Raw genomic sequence first — 14,652 nt, 5'->3', positions numbered from 1 at the left:
TATATAGGTCGTACTAGAACATATGTGCCATGGATTCGAAGAAAATTGAAGTTCATGGGTTGATTAAGGACTTACAAGTCCATTTGTCTGTCTACGCTGATATCATGATTTTCATGGACATAGTTGTGGTTGATGTGCCTCATGCTTGGGGTATATTGTTGTCTAGGAAATGAGCCTCTAATTTAGGAGGAATCATACAAATGAACTGGTAATATTCTATGATTCATTCCCCTAATGGTCAAAGGTATCTTAAGTTAAACAGAGAAATTGAAGGGAGATTCCATGTGGAAGATCCTAAAAGTCCCCACAATGAAATCATAAGTGAACAACCTAGCCTAGGGAATCATGTTATCCTGTCTAATTCTATCATTCCCTTGGAGGCCAAGGTTGAAGAAAAAGTGGGTAATTTAAAAGATAAGGTTTGGTATTTATACTTTGATGGTGCAGCATCTAGGCATGGTAAAGGTGCGAGGGTTGTCTTAAAATCTCCCCTTGGTCATATTTTCAAATTTGCCTATCGGTTAGAATTTGAAGCGACCAACAATGTGGTTGAATATGAAGCCTTGTTGTTGGGTATTGAAATGGAAAAAGCTTTAAAAGTTAAATTGCTAAGTATCAGGGGTGATTTTGATATGGTTATAATGCAAATTAAAAATAAATTCACATGTAAAAATCAAAGATTAAAAAATTATAGGAATGTTGTGTGGGATACCATGGAGTATTTTGATGCCATTAACCTTGATACTATCCCAAGGGAACAAAATAGTTTGTCGATGAGTTAGTTGTTGCTTCTTCCACCATGCAATTATCTGATAATTTATTTGAAGATAAAATTAAGATGGAAATTGTTTTTAGACCTTTTGTCCCAGATAAATCTGAGCATTGGCAAGTCTTTGATGATGAAAGACAGATCATTCTTTTCTTAGACAATTTGGATGAGTTTCAGGGTTTTCAAGTAAATTACAAGGATGGACTTGATATCGATGAAGATATTTTAAATCCTAATCCTTGTAATTTTGTTGCCCTTGAGAAACACTTTGATCGGCATAATGTTGTTAAGAAGAAAGAGGAAAATAAAATTGATCCTGAAGAGTTTGTTGAAGTAAACATTGGTACATCTAAATATCCTAGAATTATTAAAATTGGTAAGGGTACTAATGAAGATGATAGAAAGAAATTAATAAATTTGCTTCACGAGTATAAGGATGTTTTAGCTTTTTCTTACAATGAATTAAAAGGTTATAGGGAAGATGTTATGGAACATAATATTCCCTTAAAGGATGAAAATGCTAAGCCATTTCGTCATAAACTTAGACAAAGAAATCCTAAATTGGCCCCCTTAGTCCAAAAGTGATCTATTTTTTATTGTTAGCTTTTGTTGTGCTAATATCAATTACAGATTTCTAAACATGTGCTTGCTTATTGCTTCTTGTATTGTGGTTTCCTTAGTTGTTTGTGTATGTAAACAAGTAAATTTCCTTAAGTTGAAAATGTCATTCATGAGAAAAATAGCTTCAAAAACAAGTATTGAACAGAATACATTCAAAGCACAACAAACCATCAAAGAGACACTTTAACACAGTGTTTTGATGAAGGAGTTCACCCCTCCTAGGCTACATCTCCTTGGTCCAGCTACAATGGCTTGGGCCTCGATATTAGCTCAAAATGGAAAAATGTTATTTTACAAAGTTCTACGGCTCCCGATACCTACAGCAATATGTTCAGAATGTCCAAATTAGCCAAGAACACCTCTTTCTGAGCTCCATTTGGTCGAAAATTTCCTTATCTATGACTCAGGGAGTCTTTTCCTAGAAAAACTCCTCTAATTCTGGAATAACTCCAGTTAGAGCCGCTAAATGTGGAGGCGGGCCCAAAATTAGTGGCACTGCCAAACTTCCATCGTTTTAAACTTGGGCTTAATTATATTAATCCGGATTAATTAACAATAACCCACGATTAGTGTTAACCCCACGGTTTTGTTAACCATAAATCCGATGGTTACAATGTAGTGTTCACATATGGTGTTAATATCGCATTAACCGTCGAGGTGATGGTTCGTCGGAAGTGCTAATTGTTTGGTGTTACAAAAGTCGTGTTCACATGGTGGAGACCATTGCAGAGTTGGTGTGTTGGACTATCCTCCGAGGTAACATAAATTGTAACCCCATTATGTATTGTTGCGATCACATGCAGAGGGCTGGCCTTCGGGCTTGCCCTCCTAATTGTCTATTCCAACATCACTAAACTTTAAATGAATGCGGAAATTGTATGGGGTAAGAAACACCCGGTAGTGGAGGCGATTAAGGCTTGTGGAATGTATAGCGGAGGTCACGGGTTCAACCTGACCTCCACCCAAATTTTTTCTCCACTGTCGAGACTGTCTAGGCCATTGGGGGGTGCCACGTGTCAGCCTCTGGGCTTGCCACGTGGCATTCTTTCATTGGACCAAAAACAAACCAATCACATTGTGCCACATCACCACCTGTGTAACCCAATAACAAGCTGACACTTGGCGAATTGTATTTTGATGTTGACCACCTTTGACCCTACCTAGTCACTTGCCATGTCAGTAGTACAAACTGTAAACTATGCAGTGACTGGGCATTTTTTTTTGCAAATTTCACTTATTTAGCAAAGTAATCAGAACACAATAACTTTCTCATACGAACTCAGTTTTTGGCGAAAGGGGTTTCGTTAGGATCGTTTTTCCGAGACGGACGCAGTCATTCACGTTTTGAGCCATTGTGAGAACTTTTATTTCTGAGCGAAATATTATGCACCTAATCATTCCTCCCCACTAGAAGCCTTTTGGACCCCAAAAGATACTATCAATTGTTCAGCACGTGAGGGTACATCTCCCTCACCTTCTCAATCTGCAACCATTTGGCTTTAGAAGGCTTTTGTCCCTTGAGTCCCACTCTTAGGTATTCAACATCCCCTATTTTTGAAGTCTTGATTCTTTTGTCAAGTGTGAGATCTTGCTGAAGCTCATCTAGATATTCTGGCGAGAAATAATCTATTGATGGCAGCTGAACATGCTCTCCTTGATCATCAATTAAAGGAGGCTCAAATAATCTCAAATTCTCAACATTAACAACAGAGTATATTTGCATATAAGGAGGTAAATCAAGCTTAAAAGCATTATTACTAATCTTTTCTAGAATTTTAAAAGGACCATAGCAGATTGGTTTAAGATTTTTACCTTCTCCTTGAAGTCTCTCTTTGCTAATATATAACCAAACTTCGTCGCCAACTTGAAATTTATGATCAATCCGGTGTTTGTCATGGCTTGCCTTGTAGCTTCTCCAAATTTTCTCAAGTTGTTCCTGCAGTGTATGATGTATCAACTGAATTTTCTCTATGAACTTTCTTGCCTTATTGATGTCACTATGACCATCCATGGCGACATCTTTCTCAAAGATGAAGTCCAATGGCGATCTTGGCAAGTACCCATAACATGCCTCAAATGGCGATGTGTTTGTGGAAGAATGCTTTGCCTTGTTGTATGCATGTTGTATGTAATGCAACTGTTCATCCCATAACTTTGGATGTTTGCTGCAATATCCTCTAAGAATATGAATGACTGTTTTGTTGACCACCTCGGTTTGTCCATCTGTTTTTGGATGAAAGATTGTACTCTTCTTCAACTTTGTGTCCATCATGTCCCACAAATTTGACAAAAAATTCCCAACAAATCAAGAATCTCGATCACTTACAATATAAGTAGGAAGACCAAAATGAACCCAAATGTTTTGGAAGAAAAGCTGAGTTGTTTGTTTAGCTGTAATTTTATTTTTACATGGTGTTAGTATGCACATCTTGCTAAACTTTTCTACAACTACATACAAGTAATCATGACCTTTCCTCGACAATGGAAGACCTCCTACAAAATCCTTTGAGATACTCTCCCATGGACGAGAAGGTACCGAAAGTGGAGTGTATAAACCAAGTTTCCTATTGCTAGGCTTACTTGTAGCACATAAAGAACATCCTCTTATGAAACGAGAAACATTATCCAACATGTGTGGCCAATAGCAATACCTTTGAAGATTCGCTACTATCTTGCCTACAAAATCCATTGAGATACTCTCCCATGGACGTGAAGGTACCGGAAGTGGAGTGTATAAACCAAGTTTCCTATTGTTAGGCTTACTTGTAGCACATAAAGAACATCCTCTAATGAAACGAGAAACATTATCCAACATGCATGGCCAATAACAATACCTTTGAAGATTTGCTACTATCTTGCCTACACCAAAGTGTCCAACAATCAATGAACTATGCACCTCCCTTATGATATTGTTTCTTTCTCCCTGTGGAATACACAACTTGCCCAAGTGATACAACAAATTGTTATGTACATGATAATCCAACTCTTCAATTTGATTTCCTTGACTCAAGCTTGCATATACTTCTTGAAAGTCACTATCATTTGCATATTGTTCTATGTAACTTTCATGCAAAACATAATTATGCTTGAGTATAACAGATGAATTTAAAATAGGTTTTAAAAGCATATCATCTACCTTATTGTAGATTCCATTTTAATACCTGGTAACCAAATGAAATTGTTGTAGAAAACCCACCCATTTGAAATGTTGTGACTGCTGCAACTTTGACTGTGACTGTAAATACTGCAATGGTTGATGGTTTGTATGGATGATGGTCTCCTTCCCCATCAAATACTACTTCCATTTCTTAACACTTTGTACCAATGCGTAAAGTTCTTTGTCATAGGTGGGATAGTTAGTTACATCTCCATTAAAAATTTCAGAATGAAATGAAATGGGCTTACCATGCTGCAATAGAACTTCTCCCATGGCGCAATCTCTTGCATCCCTTTGAATTTCGAATGGTTGTCTAAGATCCAGAAGAGCCAATATTGGTGCTGAACTTATCTTTTGCTTGAAAGCATCAAATGATTTCTGTTGTACATCTCCCCAATGGAAGACTTTATTGACACTTGTCAATGCATGTAATGGAGCTGCAATGGCAGAAAAATTAGCAATAAACTTTCTCCAATATTGTGTTGCCCCTAAAAAGCTTCTTACCTCTGTAACTGTATTGGGCTTGGGCCAATTCAGAATGACCTCAACCTTAGAGAGGTCAATCTTCAGCTAATCTCCTCCAACAATGTGTCCCAAATACACTAAAGGATTCTTTCCAAATTCACACTTCGACATCTTTAAAAACAATTGTTCTTTTCTCAAGACATCATGTACTTTGTTGACATACATGACATGTTCATCTCTTGACTTGCTGAATATGAGAATATAATCTAAGTAGACAATGACAAAATCATATAAAAATGGTATCAATACATCATTCATTACCCTCATGAAAGTAGTTAAAGCATTTGTAAGACCGAAAGGCATAACAAGCCACTCAAACAATCCTTGTTTAGTTTTAAATGTGGTTTCCCAAATGTCTTCTTTAGCTATCCTAACTTGATGATAACCACTTCGTAAGTTTAACTTAGTGAAGTACTTTGCATACCTCAAATGATCAAGAAAATCATCAATTCTTGGGAGTGGATAACGATTCTTTACCATTATTTTGTTTAGTGCACGAAAATCCACAAACATGTGCCAAGTTCCATCCTTCTTTGGCACCAAGACAATGGGCAAACCACATGGCGAAGTAGATGGGCATATGATAGCTTTGTTCAGCAATTCTTGAATTTTCTTTTTGATTTCCATGCTCTCCATAATCGACATGCGATACATGCCAATGTTTGGAAGTGGAACATCCTGTTGCAACTGAATCTCATGTTGAATTCCCCTCTTGGGAGGTAACCCCTTCAGTTCCTGAAACATCTCGCCATGCTTTCTTGCCACATCAAACAAATCAAATTTCAATTTATCATCACAACCTTCAAAAGATTCTTAATCAATATCATTATTTTTCTTGATCATAAGAAGCACAAGATTTTTACTTGCATTTACTAGTCTCTTCATCTGCCCTACATTAACCAAATAAATGTTTAGCTTTTTGCGATGGGCTCTCGCAATGTACTCCACCCCATTCTTGAGCAATATGTATTTGTTGTCATGGTGATCTAATACTTCTTTCCTATCATACAAATAAGGACTACCCAAAATGATTCCTGAGATGTCAAGTGGAACTACATCTAACTCAACTTCATCAATGAACTTTTCAGTAATGGCGAACTTGAATAAATACTTCCTTGTAACCTGTAAGTTTGCATTGTTAACTATCCAACCCAATGGATATGGCTTATGATGAGGTACAGTTTCAAGGTTTAGTTTTTTAACCAAATTTTCTGAAATCAAGTTTGATTGTGACCCACTATCAAATAATGCATCAATATTTGTATGATTTGAAATCACTCTTACATGAAACAACTCTATTCTTGACTCTTCATTTGGAGTATTTTTTTGACTATGTGAGGAACTAGTGCTTGCAATAGTTTCTTTCCCTTTTGTGATCATGGCTGAAATCTTGGTCTCATCACCAGAATCTGAACCAAGGTCATGTTGTGTGGTAGCGGTCATCTTTTGTTTTCCCCTATTGGTTTGTTTCTTAGGCCTTAATTCGGGATGCAATTTCCAGCAGTGGGCTTCATCATGCCCAGCTTTGGAACAATGTTGGCATATGGTTTTCTCCCCTTCTTTCTTCACACTTGCATTTTTCTTTCCCTTCCATTTTCCACCCTTCTCTTTCTCCTTACCCTTGAATGGCTTCCTCTTACTACTCTCTTCCTGGATGTTCTTTCCCCTTGCTTCAAGGTGCATTGCTTGCACACATACCTCATCCAAATTGCTTGGATTGAACATAAGGATAGTATGTTTCAAATAGGAATGTAAACCCCCAATATATTTCAGCATTATATCTTAGGAATTAAAATTTACTCCTAACAATAAAGCCCTTTTCCTAAACTCCTATGTATAATCTTAAACTGTTTGGCCTTTGAGCTGCCTAAAATTCTGCCAACTCATAATGGCTTTTTTCATATAGGCTAAAGGATAAAACTATCTTTTAATTGCAGAAACAAATTCAACCCAAGTAATGGATATCTTACCATGGATTCACATTTCCTCTTGTCTTTTCTTCTCACCAAACTAATGTTGCTCCTTTTAGCCTCAATGAAGCCAATTGGATCTTTAAGTCATCTTCTTGAAGGTTATGAATTATGTAGTATACCTCCAACTGTTGAAACCAATTGTCCAACTTTTCTGCATTCACCTCTCCATTGTACATGGGAAGTTCAAACTTAATGTCCAATTTAAGTAAGGGAGTCTTTCCTTTTGGGGTTTTTGAATGAGTATGGGTAGTTTCAGTGGTGGTAGTGGAAGAAGATGTTGTGTGAGATGATGAAGATGATGAGGAAGATGATAAGGATTCTCATCTTTTTTATCCTCTGAGCTTCCTTCTCCATGTGGAGGTTTAGAACTCTCTCTAACCATTCTAGTGTTCCTCTCTTCATAGAGTACTTGAACCATCTCAGTTAAAGTGAAAAAATATTTCTTGAATTCTTCCTCTTCTGAAGAAGGACCTTCAGGCTCTCTTTCTCCATACATAATGGCTGTGGATTCAGGCTCAGAAACTGGTACTACTTGTACCTCTTCAATCTCAGTTGAAGGCAAAACTTGAGGAGTTTCAAGTGTAGCTGGAATTCGAACTTTGGGTGGTGGAGATTGTGGCGTTGTGGCTCTCCTTCTTCTGGGCATTACCTCAGGAGTTGTAACCAATAGCTTCCCTTCTCCTTTCTGCAACTTTAACCTTGTAAGAATCACAATTTTGCAACCATTAAAACCATAATTGCACAAAATCAAGCAATTAAACCTTGCTCTGATACCAACTTGATCTATTTTTTATTGTTAGCTTTTGTTGTGCTAATATCAATTCCATATTTCTAAACATGTGCTTGCTTATTTCTTCTTGTACTGTGGTTTCCTTAGTTGTTTGTGTATGTAAACATGTAAATATCCTTAAGTTGAAAATGACATTCATGAGCAAAATAGCTTCAAAAACAAGTATTGAACAACAGAAATTCAAAGTACAACAAACCATCAAAGAGGCACTTTAACATAGTGTTTTGATGAAGGAGTTCACCCCTCCTGGGCTACATCTCCTTAGTTAAGCTTCCATGGCTTGGGCCTCTATATTAGCTCAAAATGGAAAAATGTTGTTTTACAAAGCTCTATGCCTCTTGATACCTGCACCAATGTGTTCATATTGTCCAAATTAGCCAATAACACCTCTTCCTGAGCTCCATTTGGTTGAAAATTTCCTTCTCTATGACTAAGACAGTCTTTTCCTAGAAAAACTCCTCTAATTCTGGAATAACTCCAATTAGAGCCGCTAAATGTGGAGGCAGGCCTGAAATTAGTGGCACCGTCAAACTTCTGTCGTTTTAAACTCAGGCTTAATTAAACTAATCTGGATTAATTAACAATAACCCGCAATTAGTGTTAACCCCGTGGTTTTGTTAACCATAAACCCGACAGTTACAGTGTAGTGTTCACATATGGTGTTAATATCGCATTAACTACCGAGGTGATGGTTCGTCGGAAGTGCTAACCATTTGGTGTTACAACAGTCGTGTTCACATGGCGGAGACCGTTGCAATGTTGGTGTGTTGGATTGTCCGCCAAGGTAACATAAACTGTAACTGTGTTGTGTGTTATTGCAATCACATGCGGAGGGCTAGCCCTCCTAACACCTGTTCCAACATCACTAAACTTTAAATGAATGTGGAAACCTTATGGGGTAAGAAACACCTAGTAGTGGAGGCGGTTAAGGCTTGTGGAATGTATAGTAGAGGTCGTGGGTTTGACCTGACCTCCACCCAAAATTTTGCTCCATTGTCGAGATTGTCTAGGCCGTTGGGAGGTGCCACGTGGCATTCTTTCATTGGACCAAAAACAAACCAATCACATTGTGCCACATCACCACATGTGTAACCTAATAACACGCAGACACTTAGCGAACTGTAATTTGATGTTGACCACCTTTGACCCTGCCTAGTCACTTGCCACGTCAGCAGTATAGACTGCTAACTGTGCAGTGACTGGGCAATTTTTTTCAAATTTCGCCTATTTAGCAAAGCGATCAGAACACAATAAATTCCTCATACAAACTCAATTTTCGACGAAACAAGTTGCACTAGGATTGTTTTTTCGAGACGGATGTGGTCATTCAAGTTTTGAGCCATTCTAAGAACTTTGATTTTTGAGTGAAATACTGAGAACCTAATAAAAAATGAGCTCACAAAGATGCTTGTTGCTGGCATTATTGCTCAAACTAGGCATTCTACATGGTGCTCAAATTTGGTGATCGTTAGGAAAAAGAACGTACATTCAGAGTGTGCGTCGATTTCAAAAACCTTAATTTAGCTTGTAAAAAGGATAATTACCCTTTGCCTAATATGGAGACCATGTTGCAAAGAGTGATGTGATTCGGGATGATGTCATTGTTAGATGGTTTTTCCGGATATAATCAAGTTTGGGTAAAAAAGGAGAATCAACATAAAATGACTTTCACCACACCATGGGGAACATTTGAATACATAAGAATGCCTTTCGGTTTAACAAATGCTGGGGCTACTTTCCAAAGGGCCATGGACTACGCTTTTAAGGGTTTAATTGGAAAATTCATTGAAATATATCAAGATGACCTTACTGTTTTTTTCTAAAAATTGTATTAATCATATAAGTCATCTTAGGCAAGTTTTTGACAAATGTAGGGAGTTTGGCATTTCCTTAAATCCTGCTAAATCTATCTTTGGGGTAACTGAAGGGAAGTTACTTGGTCACATAATTTCAAAGGATGGAATCAAGACTGATCCTAAAAGGGTTGAGGCAATTCAAAATATTCCTCTGTCCCATAACCTAAAATACCTCCAGTCCTTCCTAGGAAAAATAAATTTCCTTAGAAGATTTATTCTGAATTATGAAGTATTAGCAAAGCATATTCAAAGTCCTTTAAAAAAGGACACAAATTTTCTATGGAAAGAAGACAGTAGAAAGGCTTTTTAAGAAATAAAGAATGTTATAGCCAAGGCTCTTGTTTTAATCAGTCCCAATTATTCCAAGGATTTCATGATTTTCTCTTTTGCTTCTGAGGATACCATTGTTGGTGTCTTACTTCAGAAAAATAAGGATGGGCAAGAACAACCTATTGCTTTCATGAGTAGAGCGCTTCAAAATTCTGAGTTCAATTATACTACCATGGAAAAGCAAGCTTATGCCTTAGTTAAATCTCTTAAGCATTTTAGGACATATGTGGGATATTCCAAATTCATAGCTTACATCCCACATTTCGCTGTCAAAGATATATTAACTCAAATTGATCGCTTAGGGACTCGTGCTACGTGGGTAACGAAAATTCAAGAATATGATTTAGAAATTAAACCCACCAAGTTGGTCAAAGGTCAGGGTTTAGCCGAGATGTTAATTAAAAATAACGAGAAAGCTCTTGGTTTGATCTGTCTTAACAATTCATCTTCACCTAAGCTGCAGAGGTTAGGTGAGCATGAATGGTAAAAGGATATTATATTTTACCTATTGAATCTTACATGTCCTACCCATTTAGTTGCTCATAAAAGAAGGGCTCTTAGATTAAAGGCTTCTAAGTATTGCATCATGAAGGATATCCTAGGGTGGCGAAATCCAGAGGGCATTATACTTAGACATGTTGATGGAATTGAGTCTAAAAGGTTCATTTCCAAGTTTCACTCTGGATTTTGTGGAGGGCATTATGCTACTAGAACTACCGCCCACAAAATCCTTAGAGCTAGATATTACAAACCTTCAATTTTTACTGATGTGCACAATTTTTTTAGAAGTTGTCAGTCCTGTCAAATATTCACTGGGAAGCAGAAGCTAGCTGCCCTACCCCTTCAACCTATGGTTGTTGAGGCTCCTTTTTAACATTGAGGTCTAAATTTCATAGGGAAATTTCATGAAAATTATAGCAATGGCTACTCATGGATTTTGACTGCGACTGATTATTTTACAAAATGGGTAGAATCCATTTTAGCTAAGAATTCCACTGAAAAGGTTATTATCTACTTTCTTGAAAATCAAATAATTACTAGATTTGGTGTACGTGCCATGATCACTACTGACAATGCTAAGGCTTTCAGTTATATGGAACTTTCATCTTTCTGTTTCATGTATGGCATTGTGTTATCTCATTCATCTAACTGTTATCCTTAAGGTACTGGCCTAGCTGAATCAAGTAATAAAAATCTTATAACCATTATCAAGAAAATAGTGGGAGATAACAAGCAATCTTGGGACAGTAAAATCAAGTATGCTTTGTGGGAAGATAGGATGACAAAAAAGAAGGCCACTGGTAAAACTCCCTTTGAATTAGTCTATGGCCTGGATGCAACTTTGCTAGTGCACCTTAAATTGCTAGCTTACCAACTCCTTCAACACTTCACTAACGATAAAACTGTTGTCTATAATAGAATTGATCAACTTGTAGAGTTGGATGAAACTCGTAGGAAGATTTTTGATAATATGTATAAGAATCAATCTAACATCAAGAAAAGATTTGACAAAAATTCTCGTCCTAGATCTTTGCAGGTTGGAGATATGGTCTTGTTGTGGGATCGAAAGAATAAAAAACCAGGAAAGCATAATAAATTTGATAGTTTGTGGCTGGGACCATACATCATTCGAGGCATTGTTGGTGATGGCATTGTTGGACCCAACTCATTCCATTTGAGCACATTAGAGGTCGAACCACTGGATTTACTCGTGAATGGCCAAATGCTCAAATTTTACTTCAGAGAGGACATTTGATGCCATTGGGCATCCTTTGTATTGTATTCTTAACCATACACCCTTTCATTTCAACATTTCATTTTATATTTATGTCAGATTTATGTTTTTCATGTTATTAGGATAGTTAATAAATGAAGAGCTTATAACTTTCTTGTGCTTAATATTATATGATGATTTTTGGATGAACGCTACTTATGTTATCTTATGTGTTGCATTGATGCAAATTTTGGATTCTCACATTCCTCTGGTGCAGCAACGTGTCCCCAGGTAGAGCCAGATGTTGACCACTACGTGTCAACGACCCATAGTAGTACACCCCCTTTTTTTCGCAAAAGGGATAGCACCTGATCAATGTGTCCGTTCCGTTTAGCAATCATCATCATCCTGATTTCAAAGATGTTATAATGTAAACTAATTCTTCATGTATATGATGTAAATAATCTCAAAAAATCTATGTCATGTATGTAAAGACCTAGGTAAACCTACTTTTCTGGTGACAATCTACATTCTGGAAGATTTTTTGTCTCACCGATCCATTCTCAGATGGTCGACAGAGTTTTCCTCTAGTCTTACCCCAAAGTTGGAATGGATTTTGCCGCTAGGATCTTAGGCGAGTCGTAGTGTTCTAGATCGAGTCTATGTAAAAGTAATTTGAGAATAATCCTAACTATTTGGTTAGGTTATTTTATTACAAATTTTTTGGTCTACTAGATTATATTTGTGTCGTAGAAATGGGTAGTCTGTGAGGGTCTATTACAAATGGGTTTTCCCCCTTATGATGTAAAAAATATGAAAATCGTGATGTAAAGTGTCTTAATGGTTGGAAAAATAATTTATCTCCTCATAGGTTAATTAATTAAATTTTCTAGCCAAAAATTAATTAAAGTCCTAAGCCATAAAATTTAATTAATTCTAGGTCTTAGGTAAATTTAAATTCTCCAAAGGCAAAATTCGTCGGTCCTTAAAAATTAAATTTTAAAAGGTCCCAAGACTAAGGTAATTTAATTTTTTTGCTAAATTTTAAACCTTTGATCCCTGGGGGTTAAGTCAAAGTCAATTTTTTAGCGAAATTAACTCAAAAAAATTATTTTTGAGTTAATTAAAATGCATTTAATTAAAATTTTCAAATTTCTCCAAATATTTAAATTTTTCGATGAATGAGATTAAAAGAAATTTTAATCTTCATCAATGGTCGAGATTGCTTTGACGAGGATCACTCAAACTAGCCGTTGGAGGATTTATCTTCAAATAGGAAGTCATTCATCAAGTTGTTCATCCTTAAAATCTCCTAGAGCATGTGTTCCACAGACTCTCTTCATCCATTCACCTTAGGGACTACCCCCCTTGACTTGTCTAGGAGAGAGTCTAAACATAGTGAGTAAGGATTAGAGTGACAACCCTTACTCTGAGTGTTGTCGTGGTGCCTTGAAACTTTGTGCGACAACAAGGCCTAATAGACCTATGTACCAACTGTGGTGGTATGTTTTTTATTTGGATCTCATGTAACAATTGCTGTGAGGTTTCTTTTTCCTACTATCCATACTTTTCCACTTGTGATCTATCATGTTCTTGAATTCGCTACCCAATTTCTTACAATGGTGGGATATTTTCTTATTGTTCTACCAACTTGTCAACAATTCTCTTGACCTCCATATCACATGTAGACATTTTATACATCTTTGACTCATTAAATATCACATCCCTTTTTCTAAAAAAATTGTGTTTAACTGGATCTCATTAACAATAACACGATTTTCATATCCCAGGAAAACACATTTCATTGATTTATCATGTAACTTGGTTCTGTGCTCTTTGGGAGTATGCACAAATGCTTCACATCAAAAAACAACTAGGTGAAAATACTTTACCTTCTTACCAGTCCAAACTCCTTTAGGAATGCCACCATCTAGGGTTGGAGTAGGTGATTGATTGATGAGGTAACAAGATGCCCTTGTTGCTTCTACCCAAAAGTGCATTTCCAATCTAGAATTTGACAACATACTCCTCACCTTCTTTATGATTGTGTGATTCATTGTTTCTACATTACCATTCTGTTAAGGAGTACCAGGGATAATCTTCTCATGTTTTTGCCAAACCTATTACAGTAATCCTTGAATGCATTGGAGCAATCATTAGGGGAATTTTGAGGCCTAAAATGGACCTCCTAAAGAAAATAATAAAATAAGGGCTAAAATAATAAAATAAGAGTTATGACTTTTTAAAGAAAAAGAAAAGAAACTATTTTTTTATTATATTTTTGACTTAACTCCTTAATGGTTTACTCAATTTTTAAGTGTAGACACCCATTGAATGTTGAATTAAAATGAACATCCAATGAGTACCCAATGTGCATACTTTTGAGTAGACCCACATCGAAAAAAAATTGAAAATACATGAAAAAAGTGTGTTTCATATATTGATCAAGAATGTTTTCATGCATTTTCATTTTTTTCAATGTTTGTCTACTCAGAAGCACGCACATTAGGTACTCAATGGATGTGGAATTTAATCTCGCATCCAATGGGCGTCTACACTTGACCTTTGAGTAAGCCTATGGAGGTAAGTCAAAAATACATTTAAAAAAAAATCAACCAAAATATTTACCCCTAAGGATGATGTCATCATCTTGAATCCTATTGGTTCTTTTAAAGTTGATTTTGGTATTACATTTTTTGTTTCTTTTTTTGAGGCCCGTTTTTTACCTTAAAATTCCCCTTATGACTCTCTACCATTATTTATCCTCAAACACTTGAGTAGTTTATTGGTCTCTCTTTTAGTAACAACATGAATAATTGAAATATAGCAAACACCTCACCTTTGCTTTTCTTGAGATAGGCCCAAAGCTTCCTGGGTGCATCGTCAATGAATGTGACAACATATGAAACCCCTCCTA

The sequence above is a fragment of the Pinus tabuliformis genome, chromosome 1_2, assembly GCF_031772625.1.
Source record: "Pinus tabuliformis cultivar Carrire ecotype Pingquan chromosome 1_2, CPIR1, whole genome shotgun sequence".
NCBI lineage: Eukaryota > Viridiplantae > Streptophyta > Pinopsida > Pinales > Pinaceae > Pinus > Pinus tabuliformis.
This window is presented reverse-complemented; position numbering follows the sequence as displayed.